The sequence below is a fragment of the Protopterus annectens genome, chromosome 2.part0 (genome assembly GCF_019279795.1).
Source record: "Protopterus annectens isolate FY-2018-M chromosome 2.part0, PAN1.0, whole genome shotgun sequence".
In the NCBI taxonomy this organism is placed as follows: Eukaryota; Metazoa; Chordata; order Ceratodontiformes; family Protopteridae; genus Protopterus; species Protopterus annectens.
This window is the reverse complement of record NC_056728.1, coordinates 1255584498-1255608544: the sequence shown is the minus strand read 5'-3', so window position 1 is coordinate 1255608544 and position 24047 is coordinate 1255584498.

Genomic DNA, 24047 nt, shown 5'->3' with positions numbered 1-24047 from the left:
TTTTTTTAAAAAAACATCAGCAATCTCTGATTCTTCACATGAAATTATCCCTTCCCAACCATACTGTCAATCTCCAGGTGCATTATAATCTCCACTCCACATTGTCCAATCTCTTCCTCCCCTTAATCTCTCATTCACCTTCAAGCAAACCTCAAAACAATGATGCAATGCATTTGATCATTTAAAAAATCACTACTACTCATCTTTGTTCATTCATTTCCCAACACCACATAGCTCTGTCTTCTTTCTGTCACCCCTTTCTCCCTCTCCCACCCAATCTCTCACACAAAAATCCCTATCCCCATTTTTCACATCCTTATCCTCAGTCACACCTATGGGTCTATATCCCTTCTTTTGTATCTTTCCTACTTCCTTCTTGCTTAATTTAAGCTCTTGTAAACAAATGATATCCACCCTATCCATAATTAATTTAGGTGACATCATTTCCCTTTTTATGGGAGTAATCACAACAACATCCCATGCTGCAATCTTAAACTTTCTTCTCCAACTAGGTTAGACCTACCCACTGCATTTCCAGAGTTGTGCCCCCATGTCCTTGTATGTCAAGATCTTCAGGAAGTGACAAAAGATGTTTGCCTTTGCAGTTCATTTCCACAGAACATCGGCATTCATCAGAACTCATTTGGACCTGCCACATACAACCCCTTTACATTTCTCCATTCTTCTCCCTTTCATTCACCCTACTCTCTCTAACCCACTTCTTTCTTGTTTACCCCCGTAGTGCATCTAGAGAAATTGCCACCATACAACTCTCATGTCACCAACCAGCACCTGCATGTCAATTATTCCTCAAAGACAGAGCTCCAGTACCCTTCACTAACAGATATGTAATTTTATTACACCACACACACACACACACACACACACACACACACACACACACACACACACACACACACACACACACCATTATATGTTTCACACATCTGGTTTTATGGCTTTATTATTTTTATTGTTTCTTATTATTTTTTACCCTGTTTCTATTCATTTCAATTGAGTGCAGTTCTGGACTTTTCTGTGTGTAGCTATACATTTTGGCTGTGTTCTTCAGTTTTCTGAATGGGTTGAGTCTAATGATATCAAGCTGCTTTAGGTCAAGTTCTGTTTTCTGTCTGTATTACTATATGTGATACGACATTGTTTTTCCAAAGTGAGTTTTCAGAATGTTTACTTTATGTTTCTATTTATTGATATATTGGTTGATAAAATCATAGGAAATACAAGGCAACTGAGTCATGTGACCATTTGTGCCTTGCAGTGCCCACCCTCATACTGAACATCTTCTCTTGAAAGCGGCCAGGCCAGTCAAGCCACAAATAAATTTGTGCATACCCATCCAGTCATGCATTTCCTGTTTGAAGGAAGATAACATATCACATTGCTTAATTTGCAGTAAGAATGTATTCCAGAGGTGTGAAAGATGCTGTCTCTCTACTTTGTTTTATGTATGCGCTGGTGAAGATTTTAGATCCTTTGGTCTGGTATATAAGGAACTATTCAACAAGAATGATACTTGCAGCCTTTTCTGATGGCTTAGGGTTTGTAAGCCAGTTAAGCCAGTAGTTAGAAACCCCTGGAGTCTTTCCAAGGTACATCCCAAAGGGGACATTGCTTTCAATAATTGGCCTAACTGATGATGAATATAACAAGACAATTGCTTCTTAGGATCTGGATGACATTCACTTTGCAATCAACTGTGTTAACAGAAGGACTTTATGACTAGTGTTTCCACATGATGGTGAAATGAGAGGAAATTGTCAACCTCAGTTCCAAGGTATCTAACAGCATTTTCATTTTGGAGTAGGATACTGTCTTTGTTGCATGCTGTGGAGAGTGAGAGTTTACCAAATGTGACAAAATTGCACTTTGCAGCTTTTAATTTAAGCCCATTTTAATACACTGGATATGTACAAGTGTAAGTTCTTCTTGCAGGGCTTGGATGTCAGAGTCTGACTTAACAATGACTTCCAGTTTACAGCCATCTGCAAACTTTGTCAGCTATATTTTTTTGGTTTGTAGTCTGGAAATCAGAAAAGTAAATGCCTTACAAAAAGAATACTGGCAGAGAGCTCTATGGGACAACACTGGTTACCTTCATACTCTTTCATGAGGCAGTTGCTATCTGCATCATGTGGGATTTGTCCTTTAGCCAATTTGTTATCCGTCTTTCCACATAGGGATCTATTTGTAATGTATTTAGCTCATTAATTGTGCTAGCATGGGTATGGTGTCAAAGGCCTTGGCCAGGACAAGGTATGCCATGTGGACAGTATGACCACGGTTAATAGCTTCTGATATTCTTTCAAATATGTTAACCATATTCATTATACATGATCTACCCGTGAAAAAAACAAACTGCTGCGGGCCTCACCTGATGATATTTTTAATGGCATAGTTTATCGGGTCAGTTATAATATGTTCCATGACTTTGAGAATAAGACTCTTTAAGATGATAGGCATGTAACTCCTGGGTCAGGGTAGGGCCACCCCTGTAGAATAGCAGCATTATCTTTGTGTGCCAAACCTGAGGGAAAAAGCCAGTGGCTAAGCCCAGGTTAAGTAGATTAAGGAGTGGCTGTGCCAGGGCTTGTTTAGTGCTGTTTATTACACAGCCAGGTATATTGTCAGGTCTAAAAAACAATTTAATTCAGCTATTCAGCTTAGCACCTCGGCATTATAGCCTTCAATGAGCACAAACGTTTTGTGCTCATTGAAGGCTATTATGCCGAGGTGCTAAGCTGAATAGCTGAATTAAATTGTTTTTTTGAACTGGCGTTGTTTTTTGGCTTTTGCCTTATTCTTCCTGTTGTTTCTGGTATATTGTCAGATCTCATGGAGAAAGCAGTTTTGTTCTAGGAGAGCAAATTTAGTACATTATCTTCAGTGATGATGGGGGGGTGATTGAGCTTCCAGTACAAGTAAAAATTGGATAGTCATCTGTGGGATGAAATTTATTTATTTGCTAGTTTGTTGGCAATGTCTACAGAGTCAAAGTAGGTGGTGCCATTTTGAATGATCTCAGAGCACTGCTGGGTGTTATTTCTTAGTTTTTTAATGTAACTAAAGAAGGATTTGCAGTTGTCCTTAGCTTCAAATGCCTAAATTCATAGACTGCCTTAACAGTCCTAATAGTATTTTTCAAGTTTTTAGTCAATTTTTGATGCTGCCCTATAATTTGAATGTGTTCTAATCTGTTATGTTTTCTATGACTTTTTTTTCTTTTTCTGTAGTGTTCATTTATGTTGTTGGACCACATGGGTGGTTTGCTTTTAAACTTCCCACTATATTTAGACATGGTAGGTAATACCAGTTCTATATATTTATCTAAGTCAGCATATAATTCCTCTAGTCAGTTTGTTAACAATCTGGTCTAGGGAGCATTTGTTTATGAAATCTTACAACATTTCAGTGCATCCTACATTGGAGGTATAAGTATTCCAGTTTTGTAGTTGAAGTCTCCCAAAATAATGGAGTCCTTGTTTCCAAGGAGTTAATTGAGTAATTTAGAATTTTGCATGATTGTCAGGCAGCACAGCGGGTGTCCTAAAACAGTCTATAAAATAATAATCTGTCCTGTTTAGAGTGATTTGCAGCAAAGTGAATTCTGTTGTGTCTCTAAGAATCAGTCTAGAGGTGATATGGTCCCTGACAAATTTGGAGAAGCCGCCACTGTTGATACTGGGTCTGAAGATATGTCAGGTGCAAAACTCAGGTATTCAGGGAGTGCTTTCTAAACATTTCCAGCAGGTTTCACTAATTAAACAGACATAGATGCTCTCTAAATGCAGGGTATTTTTCTGTCAAGACTTCAACCTTTGAAGACAGCAACTTAAATATAATTCTCTTTTTGGTTTAATATGTCAGTTACATTGAGATGTCCATTAGCTGGTCATTGCCTAAAAAAAGGCACTGTGTGGACAGCAAATGCTTTAGCCAGTATGCAGAAACTTTTGATAAGAGGTGCAGGCCATTCTTCCCAAAGCAAATAAGATTGCTGATCATCTCATGCCAGGCTGACACATACTGGATCCCCCTGGAATGACACCAATCATTTAGCCAGTTGCTGAAGCCAAATATCTTTTCTTTATATGCAGTCATCCTTCTTGGAGAAGGAAAGATCCTGCTCATAAGAGTCTTGCCTGCATTGTGACATGCATGGAGAGTTCTAACATGTCTTTCTGTATATCCCCCAGGTTTTTAGATGCCAAGGCATTTACTCTCACATGGACCATCACTATTTCATCGTCATGTTTCCTAAGGGTCTTAAAGACCATTGAGATGTCAGAAATCTTGGCACCTGAAAGACAACTCATCATCACCCTGCTTTTGTCCAGCCTAGTGAGTGGAGAATCAATGTGTCTGTGTAGAATTACCAATCACTAAAATGCGTTTATTATAGCGCGGTTTGGTATACTGGCTCTGGAATGATTTAAATCCTGGTGACTCACTGTTGTAAGTGTGCCAGAAGGTGATTTGGTGGTAGATTTTCACCGAGACCTAGTCTTCATGGGTCCAGGGTTTGTCAATGATTTTATCACAGCCTCAGCATAAGACATTTTAGTGCGGGGTGCTGTGGAGTGCACAGTGTTATGGAAGTGTGTATTGCTCACAGTAATTTTTTTTTTTTCTTTGAGAATGATGCCTCCATCTTGGTCAGATATTTGCATCTCTCACAAATAAAATGTCTTATACTAAGGAAAAGTGCATTATCTGCATTACCTGTGAGTTTAAAGCAGTTGCTACACCAGCTAAGGATATCAAGTGCTATAATGCTGACAGTAGATGGAAGACAAGCAGGCTGACTTTATATTTTAATCCAGGGATTTGGTGAATTTATTAGAATCAGTCAGTTAGACATTGCCCGTTCAATTTTTAGTTAGAGTGTCTTCTGTGTGGCGACATACGTGAATGGGTGTTCCTTCGTTGAAGATTGTGCATTAGGCCCGGCAAGCCAGCACGTAAAACTCTACTGCCAATCATTAGCGGACCAGAGTTCCGCTGTGGCGACCCCTAACCGGGAAAAGCCGAAAGACACAAAAATTTGAATCAGTTAAATGAGTGTAGCTATCTGGCTATATATACTGTGCAGGCAGGATACAACTAACTGCCTTAATCAGGTAGTTAAATATGAACTCTTCAAAGTAACTACCAGCTGCTGAGGGCAATATGGAGCAATTGACAGCTGTTAAGGGCAATGTGGAACAGTCACAGGCGAATATGGGTAAACAGAGCAGCTATTGGCTGTTAGATGCTACATTGACGATCCCCTGCATAGATTGTGGCCCATTGTTCAACTACAGACAATGCCCATACTACAGTTGGGTCTATATTATAACTTCAAAGTTGTAAAACTATGAATGTCATAATACTGAACCCACTACATCAAAGGATGAATATAGCAAAGCCCCGGAACATCGAAATCTTCCCTTTGGCAAGATTTTGGTGGGCCGTTCCACGGCTTTGCTATTTCCTCCACTGTGGTGCGATAGTTATGGACCTTAGGGTTAGGGTGCGGGTTAACGTAAGTGGATAGTTAGGAATGCATGTATAGTGTAGTGTAGGGTTGGGTTTTGTTAACTGCATGTGTAGGTATTAATTAGTTTGTTTGTGTATAGTTTCATAGGGTATGTGTGCGATAGTTACGGACCTTAGGGATAGGGTGCGGGTTAAGGTAAGTGGATAGTTAGGAATGTATGTATGGTGTAGTGTAGGGTTGGGATTTGTTAACTGTATGTGTGTGGTTTATTTATTTTGGTGTGTTTGTGTTGTGTGTATGTTTCTCAGAACAGCACATTTTTTCCCTGGGAAAAAATTTGCTATACTGAGTGTTCGATGTTATCATATTTCGAAATTCCAAGTTCGAACTTATGGTGTTCGATATTTTGGAATTTTGAATATATGATATAGACCCCTACAGCTAACAATAATCACACCAACCATTAGGGATAACAAGAGTTTGGTGGTATTGAGGCAAATGTGAATTACGATACCTGTGTCTATGGAGTGCATACTGCAATGCTGCTATATGATAAGCTGTATTGCACAAATGTGATGCATTTATTATAAAACAGAAAAGCTGAAAAATTCAAATAAGAATACTGGGCAATAGTAAAACAACACTCTTCAATGTTTTACAGCAATCAGAAGTCTAGAAATAGCCAAGATCTTTGTCCACTCTCAGTAGAGTACAAACCAAAACAATTCTTAGCTAGCCTGCAGCTATTACAGTAAACTCAGTATGAAGAGAAATATACTGATTATGTAGGGCATTTTTGTCAAATTCACTGGGAAATTGTCAGAATCAGTGATTGTTGCACTACTCTATTTTATTTGTGTTTTATAATATCAGTGTAATTTTTAATATATTTTACTTTCATTTTACCTCCATTGACTGGTTCATTTTTGTTTGGTTTTAAGCATTATATTTCTTATTTATTTCTTATTTTTTAAATTTTTATTGAAATACTTATGTGTTTTGGGTTTGATTCAGGTGAGGGATATTATGTTTGTTGATTGTTTATATCCAAAGACTCAAAGTAAACAGTAAAAAATAAAACTAATAAAGAAAAAATAATAAACACCAAAATAACACTTTATTATAAAAAACAAATGTAACTGGTAAGTGCTTTTGTTTAAAATGAACCAGGTTGAAAATTATGAGTACAGGTGGGATGCTGAGGCGGATCTAGACTGGAAGGAATATTGTTGGCAGGTCAGATTGAATTCATGTGTTTTTCCGGGCATCAATGATAGACAGAATTTCAAAATTGTACTGAAAGAAAAGGGTTAAGACACTGCCTTAATTAATCATATGATTTTAATTGGTTAAGACACTGCCTTAATTAATCATGTGATTTTAATTATTTCATTTAAATGTGGGTTGATGTGGCAGTGTAATTTGGAATGATGAAGTTCATTTCATATGAAAATGCTTACCAGTTACATTTCTTTTTATAATAAATTATTTTGGTATTTATTCTTGAGCTGTTTTTTCTTTATTTGTTGATTGTTTGTTGGTAGCGTGCACTTAGGGTACTTATGGTTTCTGTATGTTTGATTAGTTTACTGTTACCCCACCACCTCCACTACTACCTTTTGATGAATGGGAGAGGTTGGCAGACTATTTTTTCATTTTTCATATTATATTAATTTGTAGGTTAAATTATTTTCTGATTAGATTTACTCAGGAAGTTCATTAAATTGTCTAACAAGAGCTCTGCAGTTTGTGCTAAAAAGGCTCTTCTCCCATGACATGGCCATTTGCGATTCAGATACATGTCAGCTGAGATAAGACATCATTATTAGCTCATTTTCATGTGTCGGAATCACATTTACTAACATGATGTGCAGATTATTGCTGACCTGTACATCATGGTAGTAAACAACTGCTTGTGTAGACAATGGCATTCTCCTCCTCTAGTCACTCTCCCACACACAGACACACACACACACACACACACACACACACACACACACACACACACACACACGCACGTACACACAACACACACACACACACACACACACACACACACACACACACACACACACACACACACACACACACACACACACACACACACACACACACACACACACACACACACACACACACACACACACACACATACACACAACACACACACACACACACACACACACACACACACACACACACACACACACACACACACACCAGCCCCTAACCTGTCTGCCCTCCTGTTTCCCCCAGACCCCATTAATCCCATTATATATTATGCCCTGCTGGCTAGTGTATCCCCCTACCCTGATCCCCATACTACTGCTGGTGCCATTATGGCATTTCCAATCACAGTAATCCCTGTAGTCTAGTGGCTCCACCCTGCCCACTGATCCCCATACTGCCATTGGTGACATTACAGCACTTTAGGAAAATTCCCTGCTGGTCTACTGTTTCCCCCACCACATTCATGGTAGGTGGTTGAGCAAAGCCTTTTGTCTTATATTCAAAACCATGACATGATAGGGGTTGCTGCACTGCTCTACATGGCTGAGAGATTTTGTGAATACCTCAGTGTTGTAAATGCTCTTACCCCTGGCTCATTTCCAACTGAACTGATTGACTGTTTCTTACCTTTCCTCCATCTCCTTTGGCTCTACCCACTCCGTTCACCCTGTGGGCTCCCTCCGCTCCCCTACCCTGCCCCCATTTCTCACCTGCCCCCAGGATCTCTACCCTTATACTTAGTAAGCCACTCCCACCTCCCCCCATATCCAATCAGCATACCAATCCTGCCCACAATAAATCCACCCCTTCCTATCTACCCCCTACATCTACTCCACCCACTCATTCCTCCCCCACACCCACTTCTTCCCACCCAACCCATACAATCCACTCCATCAAATCCAAACTCTATTAACATAGCTCTCTCTATACTCTATGACGCTCTCAACCACACTCACTCCCAAATCTATCTAGGATAAATACCATGCCTACCAAACCAGCCACATCTCTGACTTTAATACTAATTCTCATCTACGTATCCTACCTACACTAAGTAAGAACCTAGCCTCTATCCACCAATCACTCTCCCCCATTTCCCTCATCTATCTCATCCTGCTTACTGCACACACACTCCCCTACTCACGTATCCCCTAGCCTCTACTACATCAATAATACTATGCTCTTCCCCTATAAGCTCATATCCTACCCTAAAAACACTACCCAATCTATACTAGGCCCATCTTAATCAAACTTACAAACCACAAACTTGATACTAAACTATTTAAATTCCTCCTCTCCCTCATTCATCATTCTAGCTCCATCCTTATTTCTGGGTCATACACCCTAACCCTGGCCCTTCTCCCTCACACAACTCTACCTTCACACCTCATCCTCCCCACTCAACAGGTAGATCCCTCCATTTCACAGCCATAAATGCTCAAAGAATCTGCAACAAAATCCCTAACCTCCACACCTGGCTTCTCCACAATCAACCTGATATTCTTTCCATCTCCAGAACCTGGCTTAAGCCTCATATAAAAGACTCAGAACTGATTCCATCCAACTACTGTATTATCAGAAAAGACAGAACACATAAAAAAGGGGGTGGTGTTGCTCTCATCTACTCCTCATCCCTCTTAGTTATCCTCTACTCCAAGCCTATTCCCAAATTTGGTAACGCTGAATGAATTCCAGCCCTTCTTCAACTAAACAAACATAAGCTTATCTGCATTGTCACCCTTTACATCTGGAGACAATGTGCCAGTCCTTGAAGACATTCTCTCCTGGCTCTCTACCAATATTACTAACGAAACTATAATCTTGGGTGATATTAACATCAACTGGGACACAATTCAAACTCCAACCAACTCCCTAAATATAAATTTTTATAACTTCACTCAACTTATAAACTCCACAACTAGACCCTCCAAAGACTTCCTATCTGGTAGTACCCCAGATTGGATTCTAGTTTCCCATCTGCACTACATCTCTGATAGTGAAACCCTTCCAGACTCACTAGGTGCCACCTTCCCACTTTCACTCACGGGCTCCCCTCCTCCATACTACTATCCCACACCTACATCTCTACTCACGACCTAAAATACTTTAACCCCAATGCATTCTCTGATGCACTAAAAACAATAAACTGGAACCCACTAAAAACCTTATCCCTAGAAAATGGTGTCATTTACTTCAATACAACCTTCTTAAACCTGCTAGACTCCTTTGCCCCCTGGAAAACAAAATGCATAAAAAGTAACTCCGTCCCTTGGTTAACTAAGAATACCTTAGCCACCATGCGGCTCCGTGACAAAGCTTGGAAACACTACCATAAAACTAAAAATATCACTGCCCTTAATGAATACAAAACACTTTGCAACAAAGTAAAAAAACATATTATCTTACACCGCAAATCCTATTTTACCACACTCCTAGCCAATCATAACAACAACCCTAAAAAATTCTGGGATAGAATCTCCTCTCTCATTAACCCAGGTAAAAAAGAAACCCCCTGCCCCAACCCAAATGTCTGAGACTTGGATCTAGCCACTCAATTCAACTCATTCTTTATTGACTCCATAGCCAAACATCATCCTTCACTAATAATCCTGCCTCTCCACATCTGCCTCCACATATCCCACTCTTTTCCAGTACCACCAGCTCCCAACCTCCTCCTTTATCCATGAACCCTATCCCCATCTTTACCATATTGTAATTTTGTAATTCTTTATAATTTTGCAATTTGTATTTTTTTTTTTTGGAGCTATTCTCCCCAGGACTCCATTGAAAACTGGTTCCTCATGGCCCAGTGGACCATCCTGGCAAACAAAATGTAAATAAATAAATAAATAAATGCCTTCCTGGAGGCAGTTTTGGAGAGAGATCACATGGCTAATTAGAATAAGCTCCACCCCACCCCTATCGGAATTCCTCATTAGCATTCAGCTTTGCTGGCAGCCAGCCCTACGTGGTACTTCACACCTTCTTGTTAAAAGACCATGCAGCACAAAGTTAGAGCAGTTGCTGAATCAGGGAAAGGTACTGTAACATGTACACAGTATTGATTGGTAGTGCATAGTTTAGAATGTTGTGTTTTTGGTTAGTTTACTATTATTTTCTCTTTGGAAAGAATGAGAGAGACTGCCTGACATTTTTATTTACATTTTTTATATTATATTACTATATGTTTTTGTTTTTTGATTGGATTTAGTGTTACATTGGTTAGTATTGTGTATTTTGTTTTTTTTTTGTATCTGCATGTTTACTTGTTTGTTTGTTTGTGTTTTCTCCGTTCTGATGAATGGGAGAGATTGGCTGATTTTTCCTCAGTGCAAACTATGTAAAGAATAGGTAGATAATATATTCTTTCATGAAGTAAAATTGAAAAAGAAACAGATAAGCAAAATAACAGGAAAGCACTGGAAGGTCCTACAGAGCACTAGGGTGAAGTAAGAGATGAGTTATCATCTTGACAAATAAGAATCTGGGCCAACAGGTGCAATTCAGTGCAGGTAGCATGGAGAAAAGGCAGTGTAACATGGACTGGAAGCCAGAAGTCCTGTGGAAACTGGTACTATCCATAGCATAATAGTAGGCAATCAGTCTGTAGACATATATATGCCTAGCCAAAAACCACACACTGACCAAAGGTGAGAATGAAACTCTACCTTGTGTCTGCGGAGGTAAATACCTTTTCCATTTGCCTACCCCAACTCAAATATCCATTGCCCTCATTATGATTAAGAAGAAGTCTTTGAAGAATTACTTTGTAATTGGGTGGAATAGACCTCAGAAATGGATGCCGAATATATTAAAAAGGATTTTATGGGCACCCTAGCCTTTTCTGGCAGATTTGGTAAAACCTTGGTTAGGGAACAAGCTAATAGGGATTGATGGATATGGCCTCTATTTTTATTTTCTACACCTAATAAGGACTGTCTTTTGTGTAGTCCACACATATACTGAACTTATATACAAACACTCACACACACACATACACACACACACACAAACACACACACACACACACACACACACACACACACACACACACACACACACACGCCCGTATATCTATCTATCTATCTATCTATCTATCTATCTATCTATCTATCTATCTATCTATCTGTCTATATGCATATATATGTGTGTGTGTGTGTGTGTGTGTGTGTGTGTGTGTGTGTGTGTGTGTGTGTGTTTATGTACATATGTATATATATACGAAAAACAAATATGCACATAGACTGGAAGAAAGCATTGGAACAAAAAGCTTCAAACTACAAACAAAGTTGTTTCTTAATATAAAGAAGTACAACACAAGTTATATAAAAAACATTTTAACAAATTTTAAAAACAAACGTACTACAATAAAAAGAAATATACATGACATTTTCCTTTGACAAAGACTATATAACACACAGACGTCTTACTATTATGATTTGTTTTCTGAGATGTAGCACCAACTTGTACCATGCAGATTACCTTGCGGTATATCACATTTTTCTCATGTTCACACCTGCTTTTTCTTTCAAGACAAAGCATGCTGAAGTCCTCTATTTCATGTATTAATATGGCTTCTAGTAGAAATGGTGCCCTGGTTTTGTTACATTCCTCTGAAATGCATTTTCCCTATTAATGATATTATATTTTCCTCCAAAAGTTCACACAGTTATTATCAAAATGACAATTCCCTGTTAGAAAAAAATGTAACTTATAGTTACTTGTATCTGATTGACCCATGCACATTCCTTACTATTCAGTTATTTAGCACTAGTGTTCGAAGCATATCCATTGCCTTTATATGGTAAAGGAAACCTTTGCTTTGAAACTTGAAAAATACAAATCCCAACATGTAAGTTAAGGTAGTTTCCTCGATACTATTTACATTTTCCTGGTCATGATGTAATTCTTTTATTTGTCCAAGCAAGTAGGTGTCAGAAATTTGGGCTATGGAACAAAGAAATTTTGAACAAAATGTTGGTGGAACTGTACTCTGACAAGGAATGAAGCAAAATTTTAAATTCATGCATTCGGTAGTTAAAATTCTCTAATGATCATTCCCTGATCTGACAGTCAGGAAAGCAGACAGATCAGGAAAGAAAAGCAAGAGAGTAAAGTAATCTAATAACAGAGACAAAAGACAGAAATCAGAGCCGCACACTCAAAATGGTAGATACTCCAATGTTGAAAACAGGGGTTAAGAGCATAGTAAAAGAGTACACTGCCACTTACTATACAGATGAGCCGAGTTTGACTTGCATCTCAGCAACACAGCCAGGCTTGGTGTGCAATTAATGCTGGCGCTTGCTCATCTTCCCCAGGGGTATTCTTAAGGTGGGAATCAAGAGTTGCATCCCACTATTCAAAATCTGCAGCACACTCCAAGGACATAAACAGCAGGTACCCAGCTTTTAAGAGGAGGAGGAGGCATAATGTTAACATGAGTAAATGATGACTGCATTCTTTGCCTGTCGCATGCCAAACATTCAATCAATGGTGTCAGTCATTAAGTTCTATACGTCTAGCATTGGTGACTCACCACATCCTACAGTGATCAATGACTTTGAAATAATTAGTCATGCCTTGCCAGCAGTATTCTGACAAACTTTACTTCTGCTCCTTCACATCGTTTGCTTGTCAGGATGTGCAAAGTGTTTCTTATCTTGAGAAGGACCGCTCAAGATGATTACATTTAATGCAGAAAAGTGAACATGGCTGCCTACACTGATAAAGAATAGTACTCAGGTACTTGTACATGATAGTAAAGGTAAACTAAACATAGCATGCTTGTACCCATGTACAATACAGAGTAATACAGGTAACTGTATGTTTTACCAAGTGTAATTTAAACAAATGATCATACAGGTGCATATGCTTTAGCAGATGAAGATGAGATAGAAAAGAATATGGAATTTATTGGACAGGGGCAAAGTAATTTATGGTGGTGCATTAAACTTGGCATGAAGACAAACATATTAATCAAGTATGGGTGCCCATATTTTATTTTATTTAAATAGGTTTTACTTTACTGTTTGGTAAGTATAATACATGTCAGAGCTGACATGTATGTGGAACAGTTTTCCAATTAGCATTGCTGACATTTCCTCAAATCTTTAGGAGCTATTCCTATGTCCATTATTTATACATCAGTGCATCATATCGAATTGGAGTGGTTACTGTAATGTTAAGTTGAAATGGGCTTTGTAATATATTGTAAGTGGGCAATTCATATTATTAATTAATATTATTCGTGTGCTGCTAGTGACAGCACTATCATCAATACAGTGCGTTCGGAGCAGTAAAGACAGGAATCTGCATACAGTTACCAAAACATGGAAAAAAGCTGTAGATCCTCTGAGGTGGGAGGGTGAACCCTAATGCAGTCCAGTTAGAATGCTACATATCTTTGAAACCCTTCAGACATGCTGTAACCCACCTTTCTGCTGCCCTCAATGATTCCTATATTGTGTTTAAGGTCCACACAGATCAGACTGCAGACTCTTTTATAGAAAACATTTTCTACACCATACCTTGATTTCCCTGGCTAGGTTAGTGACAAGATTCATGATGTCACAATGTCATTGTCACCCTCCCCTGTAGTCTGAGTAGGGGATTTGTGAGGCTGCCAGTCTCCAATAGCAGTTGTAAAAGTTCATAGGTTCATAGGTAGGTACTAGGCTATCGGCCCTGGGGCCAATACAAGCCCAGCCAAAAAGGTACCCTGGCTTTTGCCACCCAAGAAAATAATTTTCCTGTGCCACTGTCAAGCAGAGCCACAGAGGTGATCCCCGGGGTGAATTTCCTATTTCCCATCCAATCATCAAGATTTTTCTTGAAGAGTGCTAATGAGGAGCTTTGTTTGATATAGATAGGTAGTTTATTCTAGAGTTTGGAAAGTCTCTGGGACAGGAATCTATCCCTCTGGCATGTTCTGTTTATTGTGGTGACAAGGTTTAGGTCCCTAGAGCGTGTAGCTCGGAGGGATTGGGATTTCTTTAAGTGGATCATGTCCAACAGCTCTGGGTTTGACATAGCTTTGTATGTTAGGCAGAGATCACCTCTGAGTAGGCGATATGCGACGGAGTAAAGCTGGAGTTTTTTGAGACGGTCTGCTTAGGGCATCTGTTTGAGGCCAGTAATCCTCTTTGTGAGGTATTTCTGCGGCCTTTCCAGTTGTTGTAGATGTCTTGTGAGGTACATACCAAAAGAGGCGTTGTACTCTATAATGGGTCTAATGAGTGATGAGAAGAGGGGAACAATGACCTCTTTTTTTCTGGATGAGAAACCTTTTGTGATGAAGTGTGCCACACAGAAGGATTTCCTGACTGCTGTGATAATGTGATTATCAAAGGAGAGACTACTGTCCACCTGTGTCCCAAGGTCTCTTATCACACTTTCGGTGTTAAGTATACTACCGCCTATGTTGTAGTTCATGGGTACAGAGTTTTTACCAAAGGGGATGACAATGCACTTTTTGGCATTGAGCTTGAGGCCATGGTTTTGACACCAGGCATCTGTCTCAGTGAGGACCTTTTGTAGGATGTCCACATCATTAGGAGTTTTGATTATGGCTCCTAGTTTGCAGTCATCTGCGAACTTCGTTAGCCAAAGACCTTCTGTGTTAGCCTGTACTTTAGAGAAGTAGATACCAAACAGGAGAGGACCCAGGACTGAACCCTGTGGTACTCCACTTGTCACTGGTCTGAAGTCGGATCTGGAGTCTGCTACTTTCACAGTGTGGGTTCTGTCAGTGAGCCAGTTGACAACCCATCTTGTGACATAGGGATTTATACCTAGTCTAGTGAGTTTGTCTATAATTTCAGAGTGGGGGATGGTGTCGAAAGCCTTGGCAAGATCTAGATAGGCTGTGTGAACCACCTTACCCTTGTCTACGGCTTTGGTGACTGCTTCAAAGAAGTCTATCAACACAGATCACAGGGGATTTGTGAGGCTGCCAGTCTCCAATAGCAGTTGTAAAAACCGAACTGGGTGGGGTCCAAAGTTTGGAGATTACCAATGTCTTTGTTTATAAGTTCCATGATGATACGTTCCATGGCCTTGCAGACCAGGCTCATCAAGCTAATGGGGCGGTAGTTCCCAGGGTCCTTGGTGGCTCCCCCCTTGTGGAGTGGGATAACCGTCACTATGCGCCATTCAGCAGACACAAAGCCTGAGGTGACGCTATGATTGAACATGGTACTTAGGTGGGGTGCCAGTTTGTTATGTAGTTCATGTAAAACGCAGCCTGGCATGTTGTCTGGTCCCATGGATGCTGTGTTCTTGGCTTTGGAGAGTGTGGTTTTTACCTGTGCAGCCATGATTACAGGAACTTTGCATTCTTCCAGTATAGAGATGGGCTCTTTAGGGGGTGAGAGGGGGGTAAAGTTAGCACTGAACCTATCTGCCAGGATGTTGGCAATATCAGTTGGGTCTGTATATTTAGTGCCATTGCGCTGTAACTCAGAGCAGATCTGAGTGTTGCTATTGAGATTCTTGACATAGCTATAGAATGCTTTGTGGTTGTCTTTAGAATCAGTGGTGATTTTGTTTTCGTAACTAGCTTTGGATGATTTTGTCAGGGATCGCAGCTTCTTACTGAGGCTGACCAGGGAGCTCCTCCACTCATGGTATTTTACTCTCTTTTGCAACAGTTTCTTCCTTCTGTTGTACAGTTTGTTTATGGCAGGGGACCACCAGATTGGCTTCCTTTTTTTGGAGGATAGCGTCTTGATTCTGTTTGGGATAGCACAATCCATGCACTCATGTAAGTGCTTATAAAGTGCAATTGTGTAGGATTCAGTAGTCATAACTGTATTGTCTATCTGCATGGGTGTCATGAAGTTCACCACTTCTGTCTTAAGAAGCATGAAGTTGGCTTTGGAGAAATCTTTTACCATGGTTTCCTTAATGGGGGGTGGGGGCAAGATGTGGATATCTAGGGTAATTAGCTTATGGTCGGATTGGACCAATGATGCATTGACTTCAGGTGTGGAACACCGGTCACTCATGTTGGTAATGACTAGATCTAGGATATTGTTGCCCCTGGTGGGGTTGTGGATAAGTTGATCCAGGGCATTGGAGTTTATGAATTCTAGAAAGCGTTGAGCGAAGGAGTTGGTACATGAGTAGTTTTCCCAGTTAATGGTGGGGTAGTTGAAATCGCCCATCATTAGGGTGTTTGAACCCTAATATTTTCCAGTACATCAAGAAAAGTGGAGTGGGAATCCTGGGGCATGGTGAGTGATTTGTAGCAAGCTACAATTTGGATTGCAGTTTTGCCCAGAGTTAATTGCACTTGGATAACCTCGGCTGCATTATGCTGAGCAACTAGCCTGGAGGTGTGGATATCCTTAATGAATATGGACACACCTCTGCATTTGGTGTTCCAGTCCAGGTTACATGGCTGAAAAGTGTGGTATGAGTTATAGCCTGGTAGTGCAGGGGTGCTCTCTGGAGCCTTGAACGAGGTCTCAGTCACTGTACAGATATCAATGTTCTCCATTTTAAGGAGTGCCAGGGTATCAGGGTTCCCCAGTCTGTCACCCAGTATATGAGAGGTCGCTGTCATCTACTCCATGTTATCTTCCCATCTGGTCCTACCAGCAACATGAATCCATTCCTGAACTCTGATTACAAGTGGAACAAAGAAATGCCCTGAATCTGTGCCATGCGTTCAACTAGTAAAATATTGCTTTTACTACCACAGTGTACCTTTTTATTATTTTGGAGCTTTGTAGCTATGTTAAATTTAACATTAATCCTCTGTTTTAAATGGACCATGACATTTTATCTCGGTATTCAGGTTTCAGTTGTGGGGCAGCCATGGTGGTGCAGAAGTTAGTGGTGCCACCTCACAGCAAGAGGTTCTCTGGTTTAATTCTCGGCTGGGGTGCCTTCTGTGCAGAGTCTGCATGTCCTTCATGTGGTTGTGTGGGTTTCCTCCGGGTGCTCTGGTTTCCTCCCACATCCCAAACACATGCTGTAGGTGGATTGGACACTCTAAAGTGGCCCTAGGTGTGAGTGCGTGGGTGTGTGTGCCTTCTGTGGAAGGTTGGGCACCGGGCTGGCAACTCCACACTGTAAAACTCCACTGCCAATCATGAGCGGACAGGTGATCCACTGTGGTGACCCCTAACTGGGAAAAGCCGAAAGAAGATTCAGGTTTCAGTTGTGAAAGGCTGTATTCTTCTATCTCTCAGATTATACTGAAATAACTTTGGAAGGGCATAACTCTTCCTGAATTCATCCAAAAAAGAAATAAACTTTTGAAGAGAAAGGGTTTTAATAAAAGCACTTCAGAAAGTTTCTCTTGATATCTTTATACCTGTTGGGTTTTCTCTCTGGGGAGAAGCAAGAAACCCCCAAGATGGCCTATGAGATCTTGAGGCAGTCATTTGACTAATGTATGCATGTGGGGGTTTCCTCCAGGAAGAAGAATGGTAATGGAATGGATGACTACGTCATGCTATTCCTCTTGTAGCCTTGTATCATACTGAATTCACTGCAAACCTGTCTGCCTGTCTGTTTGTTAGGGTAGCCATCTTGTTTAACTTCATTAGAGATGTATGTGCTCCACATTTAAATGATTTTATATATATACTTACTCTGTCACATGGCATAAATTAGTTTAGTTATTTCACCCTTGCATCCAGTAGTTCAAAGTCTCATGGGTCAAATGTTATTCCACATTTCTTCAAGTGTTTCTTTCAGAAGATAAAGCTTATTTCCCCATCAGACGGAGGAGGTGAGTCAAATACCTGGAACAGTAAACACACAGCCAAAGAGTAAATTGTAAGCTCCTTCAGGATATTTTGTAAACTACTAAAGGTAGTGAATTGAAAAATCAGACCTCTGTTTTTGTTCAAAGCTCAAATACCCCTAGCCCCTACACAGAAGGTGATATGCACACCTGAATCACTGCAAGGCTGATTAACACTCCCACAATGTCCATTCATGTACTCTCCTTTGAATGTTGGACAGGTGCTACAATCATCAGCTACAGTGCACATCCCTCCTGGACCATCTCGCACTTAGGTGATGTGTGAGATTCTTGTTCCACACCACCACAGTGGTATGCATAGTCAGCAGGAAAACACCTCCGCCCCCCCCCTCCCTCCCTCCCAAAATAGGCACGGTTCATCCTCACTGCCAGCACTGACAGTTGCCTGAGCCGCTATTCAATCCCAGATCACCATGATCATAGTCCGGGCTATATCTGTCTAGTCCACTAAGATGGCTTAAAAGTATGTAATGTTTTAAGCCACTTGACCACTTCTCTTTCCTTATATTCACTATCATTTTTAACCTACAGGTTCAATAGCCACCTTAATGGTTCATAATCTACTTGGGGTACTCTTCCTGCATTCACCACAACTATGCCCGAGGGGAAATGAAATCTGTATTACTTAAAATCACTGCATCACCTCTCCATACCTATGTTACCTGCACCTCACACCCGCCCACCCCCATTATGCTCCTGGGTTCATTAGCCATCTTAATAAATCACTTGTGACTTCCCACACTAAGACATCCTTCTAACTATGCTGAGGGTGAAGGAAATACATAATGTTTTAACTATTCACAAATCCTTTTGTGGATGCAGTTTTTGCTGTAAAGCTTTGACCATATTCACATCAGTGCAATATGGCAAGAAAGTAAACACTGTTGGCAGATTAGCTTAAATATCTTATGCAATTCTATGCTATGGTCAAATTCAACACATGATGGGTACAAATAAGTACTAATAAAAGATACATGCCCATCTATCTTTAACTGTTCAGCAATTCCACACATTGTGCAGTTAACCAATAGACACTAATTCCAAAAAGATAATAATAAAATCAGGCAATATACAGTAGACTAGCCATAAATAGTCTTCTTTCCACCCTGTTTACATAAAGTGATAAAGCACACCCAAATAAGTAATATTTATAGGTGCTAGTCAGACCGTTATACAGGATAGCTGTTTACTGATTCTACTTCTTTTTGTTGCATTGGAGTGTTCATGTGTTAGCTTGTTTTTTATCCTGTGTTTCATTATCAAAGTTTTCTATCCACAGGATCAGCCCAATCACTTTCCCTTCCTGCACCACACTGATCCCTTTGTTGTTTTGTTGAGGTGATACCCAAGCTTCACTAGCTAGAGCGAAAACCCTCAGTCTCTTTCATTCCCTGATTGGCCATCCTAATTTGCTAATTCATTCACCATTACAGTTAATGGTCAGGTGTTTTATGGAGTGGGCTTGTCTGTAGCTCCCATAGATTATACTAAGCTCATCTCCCATCAGTAGCTTGTGTGCTCCACATCGCTGCCTTACAGAAGATACGTGTGCTGCCAACATGCCAAGCAGCACACTAATGAGTAACATGGGCAGATCAGCCACTTTGGTATGAAAAAATTCCCACACTCCTTCAAGTACTGCTAGTGCAAAGAGACGGGCCTCCTCCTCCCTCCATGCCTCCCTTCTCCCAGGGTGCATGAGCTGTCATATATCCCTCTCTCATAACACTTGCTTTGCCTAGCCTGTCTAGCACCTGTTTAATTGAGCTTGGGTTGTCTTGGGCAGAGTCTGGATTTTATCCCTCTATGTCATGAAGGCAGGCTTTGGTTATTGTGATAGTCCTTATCCTAGACATCTCTGCAGACTGGATTCACACTATTTATTTGCAATTACTTTTGCATACCACTTGTTTCAGTTAACTTACTTTTAATTTGTGCATTCACATACATCTGTTTACTTCTCGATTCTTCCATTTTTTGAGATGTCTCTGCACTATTTCCCTTAATAATGGATCTTCCACCAAAGTTAGGGTGTTTGGTCTATTACTGCAAACTGAGGTCAGCCACACTGAATAATCCATTGTCTTACATTCCTCTTGAATAAAAACATCTCAGTCCTTGCAGCCTGCCTCTTTGCATTCTGTCATCTTTTTTGCATGAACTGACTCCAGTCCAGTCCTCTTCCAGTTCCTTTAGGCACCTCTTTACACTTCCCCATTCTTGTCTACACCAATATAAAATCTGACACTTACCTATATGGCTGATTCAGACAATAATAATATTAGAACTTAATCTAGGTTTTAATCAAAACAAACATTTATTGATATAGTAGTTTATTTTAAATCCTGGTTCAGGGAATTTCTCAATATGGTCTCCCCTTTTCCCCTCTTTATCTGATTAAATTTATTTAGGATAACCGCAATGTAGAATCAAGATTATTGAGTATTTCTTTCAGATTTCTGTAAATAACTACCTTGAATCAAGTAAATATCCGCTGGGTTTGCATTTCACTGATGCCAGCAATTGAAGCAATGTAATTTTTGAGCTGCACATTTTTGTGCACACGTTCCAGGTGGTTGTTTAGAATGCTCATTTCTAATAAAAGTTATTCAAAGTCATCTTAGCTGAGAACAGATTTCTGCTAAGGTTACTGCATGCAGACATAAACAAAAGCATTTATGTATTCATTCATTCATTTATTTATTTTCTGTGTGATGGGGCAATCTGAGAAATGACTATATGGAACAAAAGTGTGGAACATTCCTTCCCTTATGAGAAAGGAGTTAGGAGCTAGGTTCCCCTACGGAAAACATTTGTACAAGTTTTTTTTTTTCACTCTGCAGTTTATGTGTTCCTCTCACCAAAGAATGTTTGTGTGATGTATGAAGTCATTCAAGGGATTATCTTTTTTTCCTGACTCATGTTCCTGTATTGAAAGTGTTAATACAATAACTTTGCTCAGGCATTATGACTTCCCCTACCACCTCCCATTCCCATTTTCTCTCATCTTCTTCCTTTCTCTTTCACTCATTTTACTTTACAGACTTCACAGTCTTTTACATCACTGGAAACTTTAGCACTGGGCACTGCTGTTTTGGCTATAGACAAAGGTTCATAGGTTGGTACGTAGGTTCATAGGTTGGTAATAGGCTATCAGCCCTAGGGCCTATACAAGCCTAGCCATAACAATTCCCTGGCTATTTCTTCCCACACTATTTACTTCCCTGGACCCCTGTCTAGCAGGGCGACTGATGTGATCCCTGGGGTGAATTTCCCTTCTCCCATCCAATCGTCAAGGTTCCTTTTGAAGAGGCTAAAGAGGCACCCTGTCTGACATGTATGGGCAATCTATTCCAGAGTCTGGTGAGTCTCTGGGTCAGGAACCTATCCCTCCAGCGTGTTTTGTTTATTGTGATGACAAGGTTTAGATCCCTGGAGGGTGTGGCTCTGAGGGATTGGGATTTCTTTAAGTGTAGCATGTCCAGCAGCTCTGGGTATGACATGGCCTTGTATGTTAAGCAGAGATCGCCTCTGAGTAGACGATATGCGACAGAGTATAGCTGGAGTTTTTTAAGGTGGTCAGCGTAGGGCATCTGCTTTAGGCCTGTGATTCTTTTAGTGAGGTATTTCTGCAGCCTTTCCAGTTGTTGCAGATGTCTTGAGAGGTACATTCCAAATGGGGCATTGTATTCGATAATGGGTCTAATGAGGGATGAGTACAGTGGGACAATGACCTCCTTTTTTCTGGATGAAAAGCCCTTAGTGATGAAGTGTGCCACATAGAAGTAAACAATAAACAATTGCTACAGTTTCTAAGGACACTGTGAACTTACAAAGTGCATTTAGCCTCACAGATAACAAATAATAAGAAAAAATAATGATGTTTAGTTATTAAAATGAAAAACAACATAAGCAAGGTAAAATAAATACATAATAGGACTATTTGTAAATATTTTATGATTTATCCTCATAGGATTACATATTCCTGGAAACACAACTGAAATGTTCCCAAATGACATGTGCACTTAAATGTAGCTGCTTGATTAAAAAGTATTACTCAGTTTAACATGCTGATTTCACAAGCTGTCTGCACTGTAAACGTTTCATTTTATATGTTACTTGAAATTGTCAGTCTCTAGAGCATATGAAAGGATACATATTACTTTTTGCAACATGTTATCTTTTCAGTTACCTCACACTCTGTACAAACTCACTTGGTAACTGATAGCTATTCATTTAAAATATCAGTTTGAATATTAAATGTGCCCTTGAAATGCTATTGACATTTTGACAAAATATAATCTGAACTGTAAAATGAATGACTTGAAAGAAGTGAAGTAATGCATAGATTTCAAAGACAGTTCTTGACACTACAATAAAAGTAAAAATATATATTCACAAGGAAGTCTTGAAATGTTTTAGTCTTCCAGTTAAAATAGCTTACTGTCAACATTTTGCGATATCAGAAAGTTTGAAGAGTTAGGAAATTACTCTTCTTTGTCTTTATAATGATTATTGGACAGATGTTAGACTCTGCTTAATTTAATGAATTGTGATATATGTTTATGAGGAAAAGTGGACTCAATTACTCAAATTGGACTACACATTCCTTGAAACTTAACTGAAATGTCCCCAAATTACTTGTGAATTTAAATGAAACTGCCTGATTAATAAGCATAACTTACTTTAACAACCTGAATCCATAAGCTATCTGCTCTATATATGCTACATTATATATGTCACTTGCATATGACAGGCTCTAGAGCACATGAAAAAATGCATATTATTTTTGCAACATGCTATATTTGCACTAACCATACATTCTAAACTAACTCAATTGGCAACTGACAAGTTATTTATTTGAAACATCAGTCTGAATATTAATTGTGCACTTGAAATGTTGCTGCCGTTTTGATAAAATGAAACCTGAATTGAAAAAGGAATGATTTGAAGAAGTGAAGTATTGTACAGATTTCCAAGACAGCTATTGACACTACAATATAAGTACAAATGTATACATGCAAGGAAAATTTTAAATGCTTTATACATTTAGTTAAAATAGCTTATTGTTAACTTTTTGCTTTATCAGAAAATATAAAGAGCTAGGAAATTATTTCTAATTTGTCTTTATAATGTTTACTAAAGTGATGTTAGTCACTGACTTGTTTAATGGATTGTGAGTCATGTACAAGACAGACTCCTGAATGTTATTTCTGTTTACCTATGTTTGCTGAATTTCTTTTATTAGTCCTGATGTAAAACAAGGGAAAGAAAGGGAAGGGAAATCTCTGTTTTTGGTTGAGGGAGGAGAGGCTTAAGAGTATTCTAACTGCCCTGAGAACTCTCTAAGATGCTCTAAATACTATTTGAATCATACTTACCTAAGGTAAGTCTTGATTACCATATAGGTACCTTCACATTCATTCTAGACCTGATGTGATTACCCATACTGGAAGCAGGAGGTGCCTTATGCAGGATGGGAATTGTCAGGGGGATCATAGTTCATTCTTAGACTCTGTTTTGTAAATCTATAAATATGTAAAAGCACTGCACACTAGAATGTAGGGCACCTCTACTCAGAGTCAGGATACCACTGATAAGCCATGTCATTTCTTAAGTGTAAGTTGAAATTGGTGAACTAAAGATTGGGAAAGTAAAGGAAGACAGTACACCTACAGTAAATTCATATTTCATTGGTAGTCACTCATTGTCTCCTGTAGAATCCCTTAGTCAAATTATTTTAGTAATAATCTATTTGTTGTT